The 20,450-nt window shown below is 34.4% G+C and overlaps 1 long non-coding RNA gene across 1 annotated transcript; it reads right to left on the bottom strand.

Moving 5' to 3' along the window:
* Nucleotides 1–15,267: 15,267 nt before the first annotated feature.
* On the bottom strand, nt 15,268–17,290 carry LOC131656018 (uncharacterized). The gene is made up of 3 exons (XR_009299946.1): nt 17,118–17,290; nt 16,652–16,714; nt 15,268–15,551 (listed from the first exon to the last, which is right to left on the bottom strand). It is a non-coding gene; the product is annotated as an uncharacterized LOC131656018 (long non-coding RNA).
* Between the last annotated feature and the right edge of the window lie 3,160 nt (nt 17,291–20,450).

Raw genomic sequence — 20,450 nt, 5'->3', positions numbered from 1 at the left:
AGGGGTTTCACTCAGAAAGAAGGTATCGACTTCAATGATGTGTTCTCTCCTGTTGTGAAGCATAGGTCCATTCGAATGTTGCTTGCCATGGTGGCACAGTTCAATCTTGAACTGGAACAGATGGATGTGAAGACTGCGTTCTTGTATGGTGATCTAGATGAAACGATCCTGATGAGGCAACCTGAAGGGTATGTCGAAAAGGGGAAGGAAGATTATGTGTGCAAGTTAAAGAGATCTTTGTATGGGCTGAAACAATCTCCTCGACAGTGGAATAGGAGATTCGATAAGTTCATGGCACGCATAAGTTTCATTAGAAGTCAGTTCGACCACTGCGTTTACTTCAGATTTCGACCTGGTAATTCATTTGTTATTTTGTTGCTTTATGTGGATGATATTCTCATAGCAAGCAACAGTGTCGAAGATGTGATGAGGGTGAAGGCTGAACTCAATAAGGAGTTCGATATGAAGGATCTGGGAGCTGCTTCCAGGATTCTTGGAATTGACATTCGAAGAGATAGAAAGAAGTCGAAGTTATGCCTATCTCAAGAGGCATATCTACGGAAGATTCTTGAAAAGTTTGGTATGTCGAATTCGAAGCCAGTTGTGACTCCAACAAACCCTCAATTCAAGCTGAGTATTGATCAGTGTCCCAGTACTGATGTCGAAAGAGCCTATATGAATAGCATCCCATATGCTAATATAGTTGGTTCTTTGATGTATGCTATGGTCTGTACTAGACCCGACATAGCTTACGCAGTCAGTCTTGTAAGCAGGTACATGGCGAATCCTGGAAAGGCTCACTGGCAAGCATTGAAGTGGATTTTAAGGTACATAAATGGGTCTCTGAATAGAGTCCTAATTTATGGTGGAGCCTTGGGTGAAGATAGTAAAGCAGTAATAGAAGGATATGTCGACTCTGATTATGCAGGTTGTATGGATTCCAGAAAATCTATTTCTGGATATGTTTTCACTATGTTTGGCACTGCAATTAGTTGGAAAGCAACACTTCAGAAGGTTGTTGCTCTATCAACCACTGAAGCGGAGTATATTGCCCTAACTGAAGCTGTGAAAGAAGCATTGTGGCTTGAAGGTTTTGCAAAGGAGCTAAAACTTCAAGGTCGAGGTATCACTGTTAAATGTGATAGTCAAAGTGCAATACACCTGTCGAAGAATTCAGCCTATCATGAGCGAACTAAGCACATTGATGTGAGGCTACATTTCGTCAGAGGAGTAATCGAGCGTGGAGAAGTCCAAGTGCTGAAGGTTTCGACTGAAGACAATGCTGCTGATATGATCACCAAGACATTGCCGAGTTGCAAGTTTTTCCACTGTATGCAGTTGATAAAGCTGCATGAAGAAAGCTAGTTTGTTCCTTGACGTTGTAGAGTTAGGTCCAAGGTGGAGATTTGTGAGATATTGGATCGAACTCTAGTATTGTCGAAGGGTAGCTTCTTGGTTCGACAGTTCGACAGAGTTAAGCATGAAGTCGAAGGATTGTTCACATGCTGGTGTCGAAGTGTGCATGCTGTAGTCGAAGATGGGTCTAGCATGCAGATGTCGAAGATGCTAGGGTTGTTAGCATGTTAAATTAGGTTTTAGTGTTTAAACCCTAATTTGTTAAGTTAGCTTGTTTATTAAGTTGGCTTGTGTAATGGGCCTTGCTGAAAAAGCCCATTAGTTAGTATGTTAAGTTTTATTATAAATAGCATACTAGTCTCTCATCATTGCTAAGCTGCAAATCCTAATTTAGGGTGAGAGAGGTTATTTGTTATTCTTGTAAACTTGTAATCTTGTTTTAAGAGAAAGTGAAAGAATAGCAGTTATAACCAATTCTTGTGTTCTTCTTCTCCTCCCTAATTCCCTATTATACTTTGTTCTTGGTATTCAATTCACAACAAGTAAAAAAGAAGGTTAGAGTGATGGATAAGGAAGTGGTACTATAGGTGTGTCACTACTTTATGATTCTTGAGTTTCCATCTAGTGATTCATTTGGAAATAAAGTAATTTTCCAATAGTACTCTAGTTTGAGCGAAACATTTTTCCCTAGGAAGAATTGTAGAAGTAATACCCTATTATTTGTTTAGGATACCCCACAAAAAAGTATTAACATATTTGGGCTCAAGCTTAGTTGAAATTTTTTGTTTCACATAAACTTTGCAACCCCAAATATCCATGTAAGACATATGTGGTATCTTACCACTCCATATCTCATATGGTGTCTTCTCAACCTTTTTGGATGGAACATAATTAAATGTGTAAGCTATTGTCATTAGAGCATGTTCCTAAAAGGAGTCTGGAAGATCGACATGACTCATCATGGATCAAACCATGTCTAATAAGGTCCATTTTCTTCTTTCAGATACACCATTCCATTATGGTGTTCCAGGAGGAGTACTTTGAGATATAATATCACACTTTTTAATATGGTCATCAAATTCTAGGCTTAAACATTCACCACCTCTATTTGATTGAAGGATTTATTATTCTTGCCTAGTTGGTTTCGTACTTCATTTTTTAATTTCTTGAACTTTTCAAAGAATTTAAATTTGTGTTTCATTGAATACACATAGCCATATCTACCATAATCATCAGTCAATATGATGAAATTTAGAAAACCTCCTTTGGATGGTGCGTTTAGTGTTCCACATACATCAATATGTAGGAGGGGTCAAAAGATCAATAACCCTTTCACATTTCTTGTGAATGGGGACTTTGTTATCTTTCCAAATAAATAAGATCTACATGTCTCATATGATTCTTAATCAAAATAGTCCAAAAGTCCATGTTTATGGAGTTTGGAAATGCATTTCTCATTTATGTGGCCTAAGCGACAACACCAAAGGTAAGTCAGATTTAACCTGTTAGCTTTCATCTGGAATTTCAAGATCAAGGACATACAATCTATTAATCATTTTTGTTGTAGCATAGAATATATCATTTAAAAAAATATAGCAACATTTCTCTTTATCAAAAATGAAAAATCAAACTTGTCTAAAAAAGAAACAAAAATAACATTCCTGCTAATTGCAGCTACATAATAGCAATTTTTTCTAACTGAATTAATATACCACTAGGTAACTTCAATACATAAATTTCTATGGCCAAATCAATAATATTATCTCCATTGGCAACTCGTAGATTGTAACACCCCACTTTCCCATATCGAAAATAAACGAATTATAAATACATAAATAATCAGAGTAATACGAGTAGAATGTCACATCTTCTAAACAATTCACAATAACATCACTTTATTTAATATTCATTAAAATAGAATATCATATACTGCAGCGGAATTCAAAAACAACTTATTAATTCTCATGGCACCACGGCCCCAACAAATAAATCATATCCACTAAACAGGTGGTCCAACAATAATGTCAAAATCAAGATACGTAACAATTTAACATTTAACTGAAAGGAAAACAAAACACAGCGTATCCCAACATCCCCGTGTTACGTATCAGAGCGGCTCCTAAGACTCGATCAGGTAACACTCGAGAAATCCAAGCACTACTTTGGTACCTGGTTATCTGTACTCCCGAAGAAGCACAGACACAACAACAAAAAAGGGGTGAGAATTACATTCAATAAATATACGGTGAAATATCACATGGTTAAGGAGTAGTATCTACACCACACACAAACACAATCATAAACAGATTCTCACACCATCAATCACACCACAACATCATTACATGACATTTACAAACAGTCAGATGAATGAAAATGTAACTATCGACTCTACATGCATGTGGTACCAACAGAGCATAAGCCCTCAACAGATGCCATTATATTAGAGGCAATAACAAGGCATAAGCCTTCAACAATGCCAATACAGGCCAACAACAGAGCATAAGCCCTCAACGACATATGTATGCAATATGGATGTCTCATCAACACAATTAAACAACACAAGGCTTCAGCCTTCAACTCATCGCCATTTAGGCTATCAACCAGCTCAACAACATGCAACTATAATTTTATTATTTTGTAGTTACATTCACAACAGTCAACACAAACTTATCACAATATTTATGTCCAAAGCATAACTCTTACAGCCTCTCTATGTTTACCTAAGTCCTACAGTTTAAGTAACTCAGAAAGGTATTTATGTCACTCAAGGATCAGGAGAAAATCACAAAAATGGAAAATTCTGCACACTAGCGTAACCATACGCGTACAGCTACCCCATATGCGTACGCCTCTTCGCCCATACGCGTCCCATACGCGTATAACTAGGACCAGTTTTACACTACAAATTCTCCCATACGCGTATCACTTTTCCATACGCGTATGGCCTCCCTTCCATACGCGTACCATACGCGTTCCACCAGAAGTTGCATTATGTTGGGACAGGACTGCGTATCATACGCGTATAGCCCCCTGGGTTTGTCCCTCATACGCGTATGGCCTCAACCCATACGCGTATCATACGCAAACTGACAGGAAAAATTGTCTTTCCAAGTCTGCATTCGCACCAGTCCGTTCTCACTCGTTTTCATCACTTCCCGTCTGCGATTTCAGGTCTAAAACATCATAACTTCACCTATTAACTCACACCTTTCATCTAGATTTATTAACCTATTATGCTACATCAATTTTAACATGATAACAACCCAATTCCTACTCATCAAATTGGACAGTTTTACACACAGATTCAGTTCTTTTATGAACACAGCAACAACTCAACCAACATCCAAAACCACACCAAAATTTATCAATCCAAAACAGAATTTCGTCCACAATCATACAATGCTCATTAATCATGAAGAACAACATACAATTCAAATCAATTCACACATCAAAGAAGGAATCAACATGTCAATTATGAAACCTAAAGAGGGAAAGGAACCCTCACTACCCTCTCATGTTGTAATCACCATTTAGAGAACCCATTCTCCCCCCTTACCTTAGAATTGAGCTTTAATCCTTCAACAATGGTGGAATTCTTCTACCTCTTGCCCTAGCCTTTTTCTCTGTTTTCACGTTCCTCTCAATTTTGCCAAAAGAAACTATTCCTTCTAATTTTTCTTTATTTTTATTAATCTCTCATTAATCCTTAATTTGCTAATGGGCTTACTACACACCCTCCCAATTACTAATCACTACTTGGCCCAAATAACTAATTAATCATTTTACTACTTACTAAATAATTATTAAATTAATATAATAAAAATTAAATATCAGTTTAAGACACCAAATACACCCAACAATTATCGAAAATTGGGGCGTTACATAGATCAACTTCACAATTTTCTAATTCTCTACTGCTTTTTAGTCTCTGCACATTAGTACAAATATGAGAACCACATTCAATATCAAATACCCATGATGCAGAAGTAGATAAATTTATTTCTATAACAAAAATACTTGAACTTGAAGTCTCCACTCCATTATTTTTATCTTTAAGGTGTTTTGGGTGGTTTCTCTTTCAATGTCCGATCTTACCGTAGTAGAAGCAAATGTCCTTCTTAGTTATACCTTCATTAGGCTTCAAAGCACGAGCAATAGGTTTGGGTCTGGCAGTCTGGCACCTTCATTGCCTTCCCCTTTACCATCATGCTTTTTAGGCTTTTTGTTCTACTTCTTTCTATTATTAACCATGATAATATCTTCCCTTTTGATTTCAAATTCTTCTCAGTAGTTCTTAATATCCCTAGCACCATGGTAATATCTCTCATGCATAGCCTACTATTGATAGAGCATATTTAGGTGTTTGATCATATCGAATGCTGCCATGCTCTCATGTTATTTATGTAATTTAAAGTTCATGGTAGTTATCACGAGGTAGGTAGTTTCTAAAGCATCTTTAACATGCTTCTTATAAGCATTTATTTCAGCCTTAGGAGTAGAACTTGGAGGATCCCTTTTCTCATGTTTCAAGACAATCATCAAGTTTTTGTAGAAAATCTGTCCCATATAATTTTTCCTTGTCACGAATTGATTGCAAAATTTTGTTTGATGTTTTTGTCAATATGGTAATCTACATTTCAAAAATAATGAAGATATAAGCATAATTAAAAACATATTGAATTAAGCCTTTAATTAAATATGATTTCACAGTTTTACTTAAACCAAATGACCTTTAATATTTGATTAAAAAAATCTCGTTGGAAGATTTCTAGTGGATCAAGATCCATATTTTACTTTGTTTTAAGTTAGTGGTGAGCTAATTACACAAAGCTCAGTTATTCACGTAGGAACTCATTTCAATTGTATTTAATATAATTCTCAAATATTGTCAGTTGGACGAATAACTCCTTATTCTAATCCATCATATAGATAGTTCCCAACTGTTGCTTCTAAACACATAATATTATTATAATTAGTTTAGTTAAGTTAAACTCAAAGTTTTATAAATTGGATATTACATTTATCTCATTGCATCTTACTAATATAGAACATGCACCTTGCGGTGTGCGAAGCCTACAATATTTGACAATAGTCTTGAAGAATGTTATATTAGTATAATTATATTGGGCCCTATACGAGGGTATGTTTACAAAACCTAGAAGAATAAGCCCCAGAGGAAACAATACAAAACTCACTGAGGGTGGGTGAATATCACTAGCCATCCAAAGTTTAGGTTCTAGTCGCCCATTGATCACAACATGCGCCCATGGGCTGTAACACTCACCCATTGGTTGCATTACTCGCACTTTGTTGGGCTTGGGATTAAATTACCATCACCCATTTATGAAGTATGGGGATTGACGTGTTCTTATACACTAATGGTATGGATGATTAATCAAAGGGCCAACAGTGTTTCCCATAAGAATAGGGGTAGTTATAGTTTCCATGCTCATATTAGAAGGGAATAACAACTCCATGGTCCAAGAATCTAGACCAAATAAACCTTTTTAAATACCTAAACAAATGGGTTGGGAGGTAGATTGAAATCACCCAAGGTTCAAAGATACAAAGCTTCTCACCGCTCAATGTGAGTTTTCTCTAACACCATTTTCAACCCCAAAATACCATATACAGTCCTCCAAATACATGTTTTTCCTTATTGTACGTTTTTAAGTATAATTAGTGCCATATAACCCTCTAACTGTCAGGATTTTTTTTTCCGATTTTAATAATTGTTGTAGTGTGGCGTGAACAATGCTTTCCTAGATAGGACACTTAAAGTTGCCCAACCACTTTTGGTACCAATCTTGGTTCTGTAAAAGGAAAAGAACATATCCCTATGATGGGACTGAATTCCAGCCGTTAACATATAATTTCAAATGCCCTAGTTAACTCCAATCGTTGGGAAAAATCTAGGAGGGATCAATGTTGGTAGTCGCTATAACCTCTGCTTCAAACAGGTGAAGGGGATTACCCCTAAATCTTGAATAACGGGAAGATGCATGTAGAATTAAGGACATGTCGAGTTAGATAGGGAGACCATGTTAACCCTTTTTCCCTCAGCACGTGCCTCTAGAATAATATCTTCCTCGTGGCTAGTGCTGGAAATATCGATTTTTCGCCGAAAGGTAACAAACCTCTCCTCATTGGTGTATAGGGTCCCAAAATCTTCAATGCTTGTATATTTAATATATGTAGCCACCACCATTTGCCGAAAGATTCCTAGTAAATAACAGGAAGAAAGATAGTCATTATCACTCTTAGAACTACCAATGTTATTGTAACTCCCAAATACATCTACTTCTAAGAGCCTATAGTCAATTGAAACATCTGTCTGTTCGTCATTCCTCGTGCAAAGCAAATACATTTCAAACCATTTTTTAATATTCGAAGGTTCTATCACCCTACCACTCTTGTCTAAATCCATAATGATCACCATTGAGGAAGAGTAAAGATATGTACTAGAAAATAAGGGATTTAGAGTTCGACTTGGTGAAACTGGAAGGAAAGTACACTTTAAGCTTGATGAAGTTTAGATGAAATTCTTGAAGGAAGTAGTGTCAAAAAAGGTGAATAGTGCAGGCTAAACCCCCTTTTTTAGGGATTTGAGAGTTAGTCCTAAAGATAATCAATTACCTCTCACTAGGTACATCAACGGTTGCAAAAATATTCCCCATGTCTCAAACACGTGTAAGGAACCTAGGCCGATTCAGTGTATGTAACAACGTCATAAGTTCACTGGCTATTTATGTCATTTTACAATCCAAATTAGAGTTCAGTTTTGATTTTTTATCTTTCATTTTCCGTTGCTTTAATCTCAATCAGACTTACAAAACTTCATGTATAGTCAAAATACTGCTCAATGATAAAAAAAATTGAATTGCACGAATGCGCTACATCTTGTTCTCAATGTGTCATGTTTGCTTGTTTTTGATTTGTGGTCTCCTTATGGTTTATGTAATACAATATGTTTTTTCCAGTAAATTTCCATGCAGGGTTTTAAAAACCACTCAGCGACCGCGAAAAACGGCCGCGACAAAACGGTTTTGGCAGATGTCGATACTGATATCATCGTTTTTTATATTAAAGAAAAAATTATGGATAATTCACACCGCGACGACCACAATCAGCGTCACAACACCTGTACCGACCGAAATTGCAAAAACCTATACGCGACCGCGACGCGGCTGTTACCTTTTTTAAAACCTTGTTCACATGTTTATTTCTTCATAAAATGTATTGCACTTTGTAACCTACACCCTACCAAAAGCTTTTCCATTTATTTTGATCTTTTCTCCAATTTTGTAGTGTACCAGAGTCACTCCACTTATCATCATAACCTCCAACGTTTAAACATAGTAAAATTTAGGCTTAAATAGTCTTTAGGTCCCTGTAAGTTGGCGTGTTTTTGATTTTCGTCCCTGTATCTTATTTTTCTTGGAAATAGTCCCTGAATGTTAAAATCCTTTTAATTTTCGTCCTTAAAATTGAAATCCGCAAGAAAATTCGAAAGAAAATCCGCAGGAAACCTGCAGATTTTTCTGCGAATTTTCACTTTAGGGACTAAAATCAAATAAAATTTAACATTTGAGGACTTTATCCCCAAAAATAAAAATACAGGGATGGAAAACAAAAACACGCCAATTTACAGGGATTAAAAGACTATTTAAACCTAAAATTTATTTGTGATTGAAGTAATTTTGACTCGAATCGATTTTTTTTCTTCAATACTTTAAATCATGGTATATTTTTGTTTTGTGTCATGCAATATTAACTAAATATATAATTAAAATACTAATAAAAATACCAAGAAAAACATAGTACATGCAAGAGAGTTTCATTATATCAATTGTTTTGTATTAGATTAACTTTCATTTGACAACAAGAAACTAAATTAAATTAAAATTTTAATTCGACTTTTTTTGTCATTTTTAACTAGTAATATAATTATTTTTAAATATACACCATTACTTTTGACTAAATTTAGTTTCTGTCATCCCAAAATCAAACACATTTAAAGATTGTTTAATGAAAGTGGAGAAAAAATAGGTTTATTGAACAAATGACTAGTAGTAAGCAAGCAACACAATATATGTCTTCCAACATGACCCGTATCTTATGCATGAATCATCATCTCATCCTAGTTTATTAACATTATCTTCTGTCTATTGAAGTAGACATTACATATTTACATATACATGTCACACCCCTTTATTCATTTTCAGTCACATCAAACCCTATATTTGATTTGCTTATGTTACAATCATGCGGGACACTCTAGAGGCATAACCACAGCCTTAACCTGCAAGTAACTATGAAAACTACAAATACCTTTCTCCCTTCCTACACCACTTCTTCTGTTACTTGTACCTACCAAACATAATTGTAGCATAAAACACTTCAAAACAATTAGTCCACATTATGTCAAAATTAGATTAGATTAGTCTCAATGATTTAATTTGTCTTTTTGGGATCAAACTAACTTGTTAATTAATACTCTTACACAATGTGAAAAGGGGAGATGTATTATGATAATTCTTGGAAATATACTTCAATTTGAATATGATTTGAACAAGGCGGAAGATCTCATCCATATCATTAGAAATATAAGATTAGAGTCTCATATGCTATCAATTTTTTTGTTCAAATTATAAAATTCGATCAATTTAATGAATGAAATTTTCAAATAACAATTTATTTCCTTAAAACTTAAACGAAGAAAGAGTCTTTAGAATTATGAACAAAGCTAAAAATTTGGTTGGCTATATTTTGGAGCATTTGGTTAGTTAGAAATTGTATTATTTTTCGGAAAGATTCTTGGAGCGTTCTTAATATGGTTTGGAACATTAAGGAATTTGTTTGGAGATGATCTTTCATGGGGGAGCTTACTCATGTCAATTGCAACTTCTACGATTTTAATTTGTAAAAAACTGGAGTTTTTTTCCTCGTAGAATCAATTGGTTTGTAATTTCTTTTTGTCAAGTTTATCTCGTTTTCTAGTGTAACAGATTTTGAGAACCCTTAGTTCTCCATATAATATATCTTACTTACACAAAAAAAATCCTTATCATTCTTGCAAGGAGAAGTATACACTTATACACGACACTAAATTGTTAATATCTAATACATATTTATTACAAATAAATACAATATTAATATTATTCATAAAAAAAGATATAAGATAAAAATTAAAATATGTTGACATAATCTATCTCATTATTCTTTTATTATAATAATATTGTAAATTTAAAAAGATTTCATCACACCAAAATATTATTGTTGTAAAAACATCTAACAAAAATATTAGTCACACGAAGAATAAAAATATGTGGGACAAATAATAATGTCAACTAAAATAAATGGGTTCAAGTAAATATTAATTTTCTAAACAATGTAAGTAAATTTAGAATAAGCAAGAGAGAGATAAAAGACGAGTATATAAAAAATTTGTTTATCCAATTCGATCAAACTGATCTCCTATAATGGAGAGAACAACTCTCTAATTTACTATACTACCAAAGATTATTCCAAGAGATAACAAATGAATTAAAGAAAAATAGTTTCTCAAGTTCACACAAATAAATTATATTTTCTACCCAAATATATTTCAATCTGTATATATGAATCGCACATATCCAAGGTGTTTGAAAGGTTTCCTAATCCCCCTATATACAAACAAAGATCTGTCAAATTCTAAGAACTCTAAAGAATTTCTACACTTGCCTCTTAACTAGGATACCAGTCTTTCTCTTTGTCTACTTCTCTCGTCTTACTAATAAAATTGATATAGAACCATATTTATAATATTCTGAAACCCTATTGGACCATATATCAAAGCCCCATATGCAAACCAACTCAAGTTACCCATGGGTCAACCGAACCGTTGACTAGCCAAATCAATAACGATTGACCTAGTTAACCATTGATCACTGACTAAATCAATTTGTTGACTATTGAACAATCACTTCGTTGACCATTGACCATTCAAAGTCGTTGACCGTTGATCGAACATTGACTTTTTGACCAAAGTTAATCGCATGGAAAAAAGTTCTCCTCCTCATCCCTTGATTTTTTAAGCTATACTTTCACAAATCTCCACCTTGACTGAAAATCAACGGGGGTACTCATCAAATGTCATGGAACTTGTATCAATGAAAAATATTAAATTAATTGGCTTAAAATCTCATGATTGTCATGTCTTGATGCAACAACTTCTACTAGTGGCTATTCGTGTTATCTTGCCAAAAAATGTAAGAGAAACTATAAGTAGATTGTGCTTATTCTTCAAGACTATATGTAATAAATCCATTGATCCAGAAAATTTAGACGAGTTGGAACATGAGACTACAATTATCGTGTGTCAATTCAAGATATATTTTCCTCCATCATTTTTTGGCAATATGGTTCACTTAATTGTTCATATAGTTAGGGATATTAGATTTTGTAGCCAAATTTATTTAAGGTGGATGTATGTAGTAGAGCAATATATGAACATCTTTAAAGGGTATTCAAAGAATCATCACTACGAGAAGTTTCAATAGTTGAAAGGTACATCACATAAGAAGCTATTGAGTTTTGTACAAACTATTTGTAAGAAGTCGACTCTATAGGAATTTCTAAGTCTCGTCATGATGATAGATATGAAGGTAGAGGTGCTCAAAATTTAAATGTTAATTCAATGACATGAGATGTAGTTCTGCAAGCACATCTGTATATATTGAACAATGTTGATGAAGTTCAACCTTACTTATCCGCTCAAAAAAATACTTATCAAGGAAAATTTTTCTCGGATGAATGAAAAATGATTGTTGATAGAGCATAACAAGAACTTCATAGATTATTTTAATGAAAGGATTTATAATGATGGGAGGACATCTGAGAAAATTAAATGGATGTATATGCCTAAATTTAATGTAATAACTTGGAGTGATACAACATTAGTAAATTTTTCTTCTATGCAAAATTAAAGGATAATCATAGTACCATGCAAAATAGTGAGATTATGATTAAGGCTGAATCCACATATTCATCTAGTTCCAAGGATAAGAATCTTGTAATGGAATCTAGATCATAATTTGAGGTTTTAATGTGTGTCATTTTAGTTTTGATGTAAATATGTATAGTTTTCGTTTGGACCTTGTAGTTATTAAATATATGGTACAAATTATGTCATTTAGATTCTATTTTCCAAAAATACAAATTATAACCAAATACAAGTAAAATATGTAAAATTCTATTTTAAAAATACAAAGGATTTCACATCGGTTAACAATTCTAACCGATGTAAAAATTGGTCATCTAACCTCTGTTCTCATGGTTAACAGTCCTATCTGAAGGAAAAGTGAGAAATTTCATCTCAGTTCACAGTCCTCTTGATGTAAAAAAGAAGGGACTACCCCTCGATTAACTTCCCAACTGAGCGGGAAAATGACAGACTTTCCATTTTTCACACTGGTCATTGATGGGGGGCCAAAAAGTGACACACTTTTCATAATATCTTTTGTTACCTTGAACCCCCAATCGAGGTAACGACCCTTTCTCGAACGAGATACAATTTCATTTTCGTAGTAATGTATTTACGAAACTCCTACCTTTTTTAAAAAAATATTTATAAATATCAATAGCCTGTTTACATTAATATATAACTATAAAAAATATTGTTGGTCGATGTAAAATCATATATCAACACTTTACAACAATTTAACTTAACTAACGCATATTAGTTGAATTACTCCCCCCACTCATTTTCCATTTGGTCTTTATTATAAGAAAAAATTTTGTTTCGTTATATGCATTGAATAATCAATGTATACAGCCAAAATATAGTCCAAATACATTGATTATTTAATTTTTTAAGAATAATTTTTCCTTATATATAATTAAATATCAAAGTATATATATATATATATATGGAGTTTGCTAACGTAGACCCACTTGATTTTATGAAGGTCTATTTTAGCAACATGCACCTTATGGTGCATTTAACTATTTTTTAGTTAAAGCTTGCTAAAACACACCTTCATAAAATTAAGTGGGTGTATTTTAGCGAACCTCCGTGGGGTTTGCTAAAATACACCCACTTATTTTTATGAAGGTGTGTTTTAGCAACATGCATCTTAAGGTGCATTTAACTATTTTGTAGTTAATGCTTGCTAAAATAGACCTTCATAAAAATAAGTGGGTCTAAGTTAGCAAATCCATATATATATATATATATATATATATATATATATATATATATATATATATATATATATATATATATATATATATATATATATATATATAATTGTGAAAAACGATACCGTAAACAAAGTATAAGCAGTTTCTTCTTGACGACAAGAAACTCACAAGGGTTAGAAAATATGGTAAAATAAGAAGAACACAACAATTGGTTATAACTGATATTCTTTCTTTTCTCTTTAAAACAAGATTACAAGTTACAAGAATAACAAGTAAACCTCTCGCCCTAAATTAGGGTTTGCAGTTTGCAATGATGAGAGATTAGTATGCTATTTATAATAAAACCTAACATACTAACTAATGGGCTTTTTCAAAAATACCCATTACAAGCCAACTTAGGGTACAAGTTAACTTAAACAATTGGACATAACAAACAGACCCAATTCAAAATACTAACAACTCTAGCATTTCACCACCCACATAATAGAACACACTTCGACTACAGTATGTAGGTCTTCGACACAATCTCTGTCGAACCAGAAGCTACCCTTCGACATACTCGAGTTCGATCCAATTCTCACAAATCTCCACCTTGGAACAAACTCTATAATATCAAAGAACAAACTAGCTTTCTTCATGCAGCTTTACCAACTGCATACAGTGGAAAAACTTGCAACTCGGAAATATCTTGCTGATCATATCAGCAGCATTGTCATTAGTCGAAATCTTCAGCACTTGGACTTCTCCATGCTCGATTACTCCTCTGACAAAATGCAACCTCACATCGATGTGCTTAGTTCGCTCATGATATGCTGAGTTCTTCGACAAGTGTATTGTACTTTGACTATCACATTTAACAGTGATACCTCGACCTTGTAGTTTCAGCTCCTTCACAAAATCTTCAAGCCACAATGCTTCTTTCACAGCTTCAGTTAGGGCAATGTACTTCGCTTAAGTGGTTGATAGAGAAACAACCTTCTAAAGTGTTGCTTTCCAACTAGTGAAAACATATCCAGAAATACACTTTCTAGAATCCATACAACCTGCATAGTCAGAGTTGACATATCCTTCAATTACTGCTTTACTATCTTCACCCAAGGCTCCGCCATAAATTAGGACCATATTCAGAGACCCATTGATGTACCTTAAAATCCACTTCAATACTTGCCAGTGAGCCTTTCTAGGATTCGCCTTACAAGACTTACTGCATATGCTATGTCGGGTCTAGTACAGACCATAGCATACATCAAATAACCAACTATATTAGCATATGGGATGCTATTCATATAGGCTCTATTGATATCAATACTGAGACACTGATCTATACTCATCTTGAATTAAGGGTTTGTCGGAGTCACAACTGACTTCGAATTCGACATACCAAACTTTCCGAGAATCTTTCGTAAATATGCCTCTTGAGATAAGCATAACTTCAATTTCTTTCTATCATTTCGAATGTCAATTTACTACAAAAAACGCGCATGTATTGCGGGGGTTTTTATCCTATTTACGGGGGTTTTCAACCTCCGCAAAATGTTTTGCGGGAGTTATAAAAACCGCCGTTTATACGATTCCCACAAATTATTTGCGGGGGTTTTAAGTGACCACTGGTATCCTTATTAATGAATTAGGGCGGTTTTGTTGTGGAGGTTTAAAACCCCCGAAAATTGTATAAATATGTCAAAAAAAAAAATGAATCAAAATCTACAAACTTCTCAAACTTTAATTGAAGTTAGTTTCTTCCAAAATGCATGGAAATATTAATAAAATATATTCAAACATCAGAAATGCTCATGATAGAATGAACAAATATTAGAAGTTTGAAAATATGCAAAATTCTTACACTAACACAATAAAGATAAATGACTCCACTTCTAAATATGCATCTAATAACTCTTGAAGATTTCAAGTTTGGCTAGAAAAAAGATGCCTCTCCAATTCTTTTAAGCACCCGCTTCATATTTCCAATTTGTTACTTCTTCAAAACACATCAACAACTTAGAAGTATTGGTCTGCATAAAGGAGTAGTGTCAACATGATATAATTATCACAATTTTCAAACAAGAAGCAACCATAGTGGTAAGCTAAAGCTACTTATTTAATGACAAGAATCCTTTTAAAAATACTTGCATAAAATAATTGTAAGGAAAACTCATACTGATGAATTGTGAATTATATTTCTACAAAGCTACATACCATAATGTGTTTAGGACTTTTCAACATTAATTGTTGGAGAAAATACAGCACAAATATATGATAAACCATACATGGTATGGATATAGTCAAGTGGAGTCGTTTCCATATAATTTACTAACAGGATAGAAACTTTACAAGAAATGAAAACTAAAGAAAACAGAGAAAATGTAAAACATAATCCTTATAATGTGTTCGATTCAAAAACCAGTGAAAGTATAATTTTGGTTTGGACACTCGAATACTAAATTAAACACTTTAAAATTAACACTTTAACCAAAGAAATTCAGCATTAGAAAAGGCTTCAAGGGTATTCCATCTATCTTAGCCACTTCACAAAAATTACTAAACAAAAATTGGATTTTGTGAATGGCTGATTTTGCAACCAAGAATCATTTGACTCAAATATGTAAACTTGCAAGTAAACCTACTGCAGAAAAAGTTCCGACAGACTCAAACACAAGCCTTTTCCAATACTTAATAAGTAGCACCTCATGGCAACAAAAATATTATATAGAAGACCTAAAAAAACTTAAGATTGTATAGAAGATATAAATGACTTGATATTAATTGTTGCACACGAACATGTAATGACCTGATATTATCTATAACTAACTACTCATCTAACATATATTTTTTTTTTGACAGAACTCATCTAACATATTAATCAACATACAAACATTCACACTTTTTCCATACATGAATCTTACTAGAAGCCTCTCAATTTAGTGCAAGATGCCTTTGTATTTGCATTTTTAACCATATCTGAATTTTTTCCAGCCATACAAAGACATAATAAAAAAAATGTGCTAACAACATGAATATTTCCAACCATACAAAGACATAAAAAAAGTGTGCTTACAACAACAACCTTCAAATTTTGCAAATACTGTTAATGACATAAGATCATGAATATTACCTTGTCAATTGGTCTATTGGATTCTTGATATGTTCCTAGAGTACCTTGAGAAGCATCTTCTGACTAAACATTACATAACATCAATGCAATTTGGTTAGTAAACAAATTAAACATTCTCAGTTTCCAAATTGTCATGATATAAAAAACAAGTTTTTAAACATTTAAGTGAATACTGTGGAGCTTCAAGTCCTCCTCTTGAAAGAGTCTTATTTTCAACCAAATAATAACTAGTAATCATGGTTTCTATTTTCAGATTCGCGCAAAACATATATTTTCTAACATAAAATTTCTAATAATCAGATTGATCGCGAAATTGGCATGGGTCCTGCATACCCACCATTTACAAAAGAATAAACCCTATGTTTTATGCTACTTGAATGAGAAAAAATGTCAGAAAAGAGAAACCCTAATTTCAATTAGGGAAGACAAAGATGTAGAGAAAGGGCTTACTTTTCTATTGACTTACTTTTCAATTGAATGAGAAGTTTACGAATGGAGATTTTACCGGCAGCCATGAACGGCGGCTGGTGGAGGATGGAGAGAGAGGCTGTTGAAGTGAGAGACACGAGAGGGGAGGGAGGAAACGAGTTGAGTAGTGATAAAACTGTTTATCAATTTTTTTGAAAGTATTTTATCCAAGGTTCATTTATCTTCTAATTAATAAAAGGAAAAAGAAAAAAAATTATAAAGAAGCGATCAAGACCACGCGGCAGCGGAATAATTGAGGCATACAGCGAACCGCCCTAAACTAAAGAAATAATTACTTGTACAAGGTAAGAAAAACTAATTTTTAATTTAATTTAAGAGGTTTTTAAAAACCTCCTCAATATAATTGCCGCAGTAAAGCGTATTTTTTGTAGTGATTCCAAGAATCCTAGAAGTAGCTCCCAGATCCTTCATATCGAACTCCTTATTGAGTTCAGCCTACACCCTCTTTACATCTTCAACATTGTTGCTTGCTATGAGAATATCATCCACATAAAGCAACTAAATAACAAATGAATTACCAGATAGAAATCTGAAGTAAACGCAATGGTCGAACTGACTTCTAATGAAACTTATGCGTGCCATGAACTTGTCGAATCTCCTATTCCACTATTGAGGAGATTGTTTCAGTCCATATAAAGATCTATTTAACTTGCACACATAATCTTCCTTCCCCATTTCGACATACCCTCTAGGTTGCCTCATCAGGATCGTTTCATCTAAATCACCATACAAGAACGTAGTCTTCACATCCATCTATTCCAGTTCAAGATCAAACTGTGCCACCGTGGCAACCAACATTCGAATGGACCTATGCTTCACAACAGGAGAAAACACATAATTGAAGTAGACACCTTCTTTATGAGTGAAACCCCTTGCGACCAACCTTGCCTTGTATCTTTTCGACACCACTCCTTTGATTCCTTCTTAACTTTGAAAATCCATTTACAACTGACTAACCTTGCTCCAGCAGGTTTCTTGATCAGTTCCCAAGTATAATTATCATGAAAAGATTTCATCTCATAATTCATGGCCTTCAGCCATTCAGTCTTATTTTAACTCCTCATAACTTCCTTATAGTCTCTAGGTTCTTCGTCTAAAACCTCACTTGCAGAGATTAAGGCATAAGCTATAAGATCTACATAACCAAGTCTCTGAGGTGGCTTGATGACTCTTATCAACCTATATCTTGACAATAGATAATCATCGATAGTTTCCTCAACTTCCTCAGCATCTTGTGCTTCTTCTTCGACTTCATCAGGGGTATGCAATTCAGCATCAACATGCTCCACCTTAACAGGAATCTCTTCATGTTCCAGCTCTTCTGCATTTCGACCATCATCACCATTAGTTTTCTTGAAAGCCATCCCAGCTTCATTGAAAACTACATCTCGTTTGGTGATACACCTCCCGTGACCTGGCTCTAGGCACCATAATCTATAAGCTTTGACTCTTTCTGGATATCCTATGAACATGTATTTCAGAGCTCTAGGTTCGACCTTATCTTGCCTAATGTGAGCATAGACTACGCAAAAAAATACTCTAAGTCTGTCGAGATCTGGTGGATGTCCCGACCAAACTTCTTCAGGTGTCTTCATATTTAACACTGTCGAAGGACATCTGTTTATCACATATGTTGCTGTCGAAACAGCCTCAGCCTAAAACACTTTCTTTAATCCAGCACTAGTCAACATGCATCTGACTCTCTCCAAAATAGTTCTATGCCTTGCAATACCAGAGGCAAGACAAAAACTGTCGAACGCCTCATTGCAAAATTCAAGGCCATTGTCGGTTCTCAGCCTCTTGACCTTTCTGCCAGTCTGATTTTCGACCAGAGTCTTCCAACCTTTGAAATTCTCAAACGTTTCATCCTTAGTTTTCTGGATGAATACCCATAACTTCCTGGAATAGTCATCAACTATGGATAGAAAATACCTTGCTCCTGAATGTGATGGACACCTTGCAGATCCCCAGAGATCAGCATGGATGTAATCAAGGGATCCATGTGTTCTTTGTTTGCCTTTGTCGAATTCACCAAGAGAAAGTAAATTTCTTTTCAAATCAGGGACATACCTGACTTCAGTCAATAACCTTATTGACTCATCATGGAGCTTGAATCTCACAGATCCAACACCTGTAATCTTGCAAGCTTTGTTGTTTCCCAGCAATACCGATCCACCATCTTGATCACATAATTCCTTAAACAAGTCTTTGTTTGGAGTCATGTGCGAAGGGCAACCTGAATCCATAATCCACTCCTTACTAGAGTCACTGCTCGAAACCACAAGAACATCAGATGATTCAAAATCATCTTGGTTGCATTGCCATTATCCTTACCTCCATAATCTTTCAGGCGTTCATGGCACACCTTTCTTGTGTGACCCTCCTTCTTACAATAATAGCATCGAATACCAGATGCTTCTCCACTATAATACTTCAATTGACTTTTGCCCTTCTTCTTGTCGAACTTACCATCCTTTCGCAAGAATTTTCCCTTAACGGCCAAACCTTCACCAACAGTCGAAGTTTTATGATCCTTTCGTTCTTTCAAGTCCTTAGAGTACATGACTGGTTGAACTTCTTCAAAGGTCAGGGACTCCCTTCCATATAGGAGAGTTTCTTTGAAGTGATCATGTGATTGAGGCAAAGCGCACAATAGTAACAACGCTTGATCTTCATCATCGATCTTCACATCAATATTTTCAAGATCAGGAATCAACTTGTTGAACATATCCAACTGCTCAAACCACATTTTATATTCAATTATCTTGAATGAATATAAAGCTTGCTTCAGGTAGAGTCGATTTACCAACGATATGATCACGTACAAACTTTCAAGTTTCACCCATAATCCTGATATCGTCGTCTCCTTTGATACCTTCCGGAGAACCTTATCACCAAGGCTCAACAAAATTGCGTTGTGTGCTTTCTCGATCATAGTCGTCTTCTCCGCTGCTGTTAATGCAGCATTTATGGCTGCCTCTCCCTTCAACGCTTCCAAGCAACTCTGCTGAACCAGTAGGGCTTTCATCTTTAAGCACCACAGACCGAAATCATTCACTCCGGTGAACTTTTCAATCTCATACTTTGTTGAAGGCATCTTCTCCACGCTCACCGCACCAATTTATTGTTAAAAACGATACCGTAAACAAAATATAAACAATTTCTTCTTGACGACAAGAAACTCACAAGGGTTAGAAAATGTGGTAAAATAAGAAGAACACAATAATTGGTTATAACTGCTATTCTTTCATTTCTCTTTAAAACAAGATTACAAGTCTATAAAATAAGAAAACAAATGTACCTGGAAAAG

Source organism: Vicia villosa, linkage group LG3, assembly GCF_029867415.1.
Source record: "Vicia villosa cultivar HV-30 ecotype Madison, WI linkage group LG3, Vvil1.0, whole genome shotgun sequence".
In the NCBI taxonomy this organism is placed as follows: domain Eukaryota; kingdom Viridiplantae; phylum Streptophyta; class Magnoliopsida; order Fabales; family Fabaceae; genus Vicia; species Vicia villosa.
This window is presented reverse-complemented; position numbering and strand designations above follow the sequence as displayed.